The 4,513-nt window shown below is 50.6% G+C and overlaps 1 protein-coding gene across 1 annotated transcript in view; it reads right to left on the minus strand.

Annotated features, from left to right (window-relative positions):
- The window catches only part of RREB1 (ras responsive element binding protein 1), a 198,099-nt gene extending 194,261 nt beyond the window's left edge, over positions 1-3,838 (minus strand). Inside the window, exon 1 of the mRNA XM_023221157.2 lies at positions 3,740-3,838. The gene's annotated coding sequence lies outside the window, so the exon portion shown is untranslated. The remainder of the gene's footprint in view (positions 1-3,739) is intronic.
- Positions 3,839-4,513: the final 675 nt, after the last annotated feature.

Raw genomic sequence — 4,513 nt, forward strand, 5'->3', positions numbered from 1 at the left:
CTCTGCCCTTTCTAGAAGTTCCTGGGCACTTTTTGTCTGACCCCTCACTGACAGTCATTCATACACTGGCTTCCTGGCAATGTCTCCCTAAAAAGAGCACATCTCTTATACAGAAGCAGTACAGGTTTATTACTAACATTTTAGAGACTAACTAGAAGCAAGAAGAAAAAACTTAAAAAAAAACTCTTATTATTCCACTTCTCAACTCATTGAAACTTTCGTGTGCAAACCCATCATCTCTTTTCATGCACTTTTTTTTCTGCTTTTTTTTTTTTTTTTTTTTTTTGGGGCAGGTTCTGGCTCTGTTGCCCAGGCTGGAGGGCAGTGGTGCAATCTCCGCTCACTGCAACCTCCGCCTCCCAGGTTCAAGTGATCCTCCTGCCTCAGCCTCCTGAGTAGCTGGGATTACAGGCTTGTGCCACCACACTGGGTTAATTTTTGTAGTTTTGGTAGAGAGATGAGGTTTCACCATGTCGGCAAGGCTGGTCTCCAACTCCTGAGCTCAAGTGATCTGCCCACCTCAGCCTCCCAGAGTGCTGGGATTATAGGTGTGAGCCACTGCGCCCGGCCTTACTGGTGTTTTTATTTAACTCTTCAACAGTTAAACTTCTTATATTTGTCATCTAGCTGTTGAACCCTTTGACTCTTGGGAACATGCATATACTTCTCTGTAACTCTCAAAGTGTCAGACATAGATCTGAACACACAGTAGGTGGCTCTGATGTTTAAAATATACATTCAAAAAATATTTTGGGGCTGTCAGTGAGTAAATGGTTCCAAGTACATTGCCCACATTAACCTACATGAAAACCTGCTATACATAGATGATTTCTTGAAAAGCGCCCCAAAATGTATATATAAAATGTTCTAAATATACAAGAACATTCATAATATTAAGAATCCTAGTGGTAATGTTTTCTTAACAGATGCTCATTCTTTAACTTGCTTTATTGATCTGATTTATAGCTAAAATACATATCACCCTATATATATATGTCACATGAATTCAGAGATGAAATATGGGGGTAGGGAAAAAGGATGAGAGGAAAAAGGAAGTTTGCCACTTCATTTTACTTAAATGTTTAATTTATTTGTATAGCAACAATTCGGTTTGAACCAAAATTTTAAAGTCTAATTATCTTACATGGAAGGAAATCCTGCTCCTTAACAGGGTGATACAACCTGAGATCATGAATGTGTTAATTCTTTTCAAGTTCCAAGAAAACTTTTGTATAACTCGGCTATTTTCACTCAGAATGCAAGACTATTCAAAGTATAGAATTTGTCATCTTACAACGACAGCTGTTCTGCAGTTTAAGCAAACACCATAAATGAAAAGAATGACTTTTGCCAGTTGAACTGAAGATTATCTACCCAGAAAATAATGTAGAAAATCCAGGCCAGGTGCAGTGGCTCACGCCTGTAATCCCAGCACTTTGAGAGATCGGGAGAGGAGGATGGTTTGAGCCCGCCCATGAGTTCGAGGCCAAGCTGGGCAACATGGTGAGACCTCATCACTACAAAATTAAAACAACAACAACAACAACAAAAACTAAAAAAGTCCAATCTACCTCCCCAAAGAAGGCAAACTGTTTTTTTTTTTTTTTTTTTTTATGAAGACGGAGGCTCGCTCTGTCTCCTAGGCTGGAGTGCAGCAGCGCAGTCTTGGCTGACCGTAACCTCCTCCTTCCAGGTTCAAGCGATTCTCCTGCTTCAGCCTCCTGAGTAGCTGGGACCACAGGCGCATGCCACCACACCTGGCTAATTTTTTTTATTTGTAGTAGAGACAGAGTTTCACCGTGTTAGCCAGGATGGTCTCCATTCCTGACCTCGTGATCCACCTGCCTCAGCCTCCCAAAGCGCTGGGATTACAGGCGTGAGCCACCGCACCCAGGCCAATAAGGCCAACTGTTATTATTATTCTCATTCTACTAGTGCAACAACTTCAGCAAGGTTTACCTAGCTACCAAAACAATAAAAATAAAATAAAATAAAGTAGACTGGGGATAATTACATCTCCACAAAAGTTTTCACAGCAAAATAACTTCTACTTTTATATATTTAGAATATAATTCAATTGACCAGTTTTTGTCTCCTAAGAATATACTACATACTCCTTAAAGTAAAATACATCTCAATGTATGTTTCTTTATTTTAGAGTGCCTTGGATACAGAAATTTAATTCCTAAGTCAGCTTTTCAGATAACCCTTAAGAGGACAACACACCCTTTTGTTGCTTCTGGATAAAAAGTCCCAGCAGTTGCACATTGCTTCTGGGTTTGCAGCTTCACTGCTCTTTGGGCCTTGGGTCAGCAGCCCTGCCTACACCTTGTGACTAAGGTCCATTGGACAAAACCAGATGCAAAAAAATGGGACAAAAACCAGGTAGGGTGCTCAAGAAGAGTTTGGGCTATAAACTCACATAGCGAAATTTCCCTTTGCAGTCTCATCTTTTATTTTTTTTCTTGGCCTCGCTTGTTTCACTAGCATTCAAACCCAAAGCTCATCCCTTTTAAATCTCCATTCCTCCCTTTCCTCATCAGGTGCCTGGCCTGTGAGGTGCCACTGTGCTCAGGAGGGAACTGGGCTGCTCTCCTTCTTCTGCTTTGAGAAGGGTCGTTTTTTTTTTCTTTTCCTTTTAATAAAGGCCTTTTCACGTTTGTTTCTCAGGCCTTCCTCAAATACAAAACTGTCACTGTACCCTGCTCCTTCCAACTCTAGGATATCAACTTCAAACCTTTGCATGAACTAAGTGGTAAGTAAGAAAACTTCGGTAAACGTATGGCAGCCCGGGCATGCCTCTGGAAGACTCAAACCCTAACGCAGAAACGTTTAGTTCGTAATCTCTGAAATAGTAAAAAACAAACACAGAGCAAAACTCCACCTCCTCCCCCCCAGCGTTCCTTTCACGTCTTGGTTCGGTAATAAGAAAAGTTAATCCACCCCCTAGTGCAGCTGCAGCCTCCTTCTCGGCCAGGCTCACCTAGAACATTCACTGCATCATTGCATCCAAGCCAAACTCAGTTACTGAGGCAACTAAGTTTTCCTTCCCAAAGGGTCACAGGGAAACACATCCCTCGGGATCCCCTGGTAACCGTCCACTGATAATGCTGGGGAACCACAACTCGCTTTCCAAGGCTGGAGCTGGCCGCCTCGGTCGGCCACAGCGGGGGTGTGCGTTGGGGGTGTGCAGCATCCAGTTACATTCCTGACCCACTTTCGCGTCCCCTCCCTCCCCCTCCTCTTCCTCCTGCTCCCCGGCAAGCCGCGAGGGCGCCAGCACTCCGAGAAGCCACCCGCGAGCACTCCCTAGACCGCTGCCGGCTGGGTGCACCCTGCGTCGGGCACTACTGGGGGGACCCCGAGGGAGCCTGCCCCCACCCCCACCCCCGGCTTCCCTGCGCGCTCCCTCCTCGGCGGCGTGGACCCGCGGGCACCTGTTGGCGACCTCAGCCCCAAGCCGAGCCCCCCCGCCCTCTCTCCATCCTCGCGGCAAAGTCCCCTGTGGGAGGGAATGGGAACACTGCCCAGCTCCCGTTCAGCAAACCCCGCATTGCTAGGAGGGCACAGGGGCCGGCGGGCGACGTCTGCACAGCTGTTCAACTTAGCAAAGTGCAAAAGCGCCGCAGCCAAGCGGCGACTGCGTGGAGGGGATACTAACCCCCCCCATCACCCGCCTCCCCCGAGGCGGAGCGGGGAGATGGGGTGCGCCCGCCCCTAGCCCAAATCCTTTGGAAACCTGGGCTCCTCGCTCTCGCAGGGTGGGGATGCTGTGGAGTCCGGGCTGGGGCCGCAGGGGCGAGGGCAGGTAGCGAGCGGGTGGTGACGGGTGGGTGTGCGTTCCGGGTAGCCCGGTGCAGGAAGGGGGAGGGAAGCTGCCGTCGCAGCTGCAACTTCTGAGCGTGCAGAGCAACTCAGCAACTTTGCCTGCCCCGCGCGCCCCTCCCCCGCGCCACCGGGCCGGGCCGGGGGCTGCGCGGCGCCTTCGGGGGCAGACTGGAGTTGCGGGCCAGTGGGGAGGGGACTGGGCTGGGGCTGCGGAAGTGGCACAGCCTCTCGGGGGGCAGGAGTTGGGGGGCGCACCCACCAGCCCCGGGGCTTGGAAAGTGCTCCCAGGCCCCCACCAGCCAGGCCCTCGACTGCCGCAGGGCTCAGCGCAAGGAAGAGGGCGGAAGGATGGCGGCGGAACCATGGAAACTGTGCTGGGTGGATAAATAAGGAGAGGGCCGCGCTAGGCCGTCCCGGGCTGCCAGCATCTCGGAGGGCGGATGCAGCGCCCGGGGGAACCGCGGCCCAGCTCGCACAAGTTGTTCTTCTCGAGCCGCCGCAGGGCTGCTGCCCTCCCGCCAGGCTCTGCGCTTCAGCCGCCCTCGGGGGGCGCCGCCTGGAGAGGCAGGCCCCAACCGGGAAGCAGGCCGCCGGGGAGGGCTACGAGGTGTGGGGCAGAGGAGAGTGTGAAGGTGACCCCGGGGTCATCAGCTGTTTGTTCCGGGTCCTAAGGACTGCGCAAAGC

This window comes from Piliocolobus tephrosceles, chromosome 5 (assembly GCF_002776525.5).
Source record: "Piliocolobus tephrosceles isolate RC106 chromosome 5, ASM277652v3, whole genome shotgun sequence".
Classification (NCBI taxonomy): domain Eukaryota; kingdom Metazoa; phylum Chordata; class Mammalia; order Primates; family Cercopithecidae; genus Piliocolobus; species Piliocolobus tephrosceles.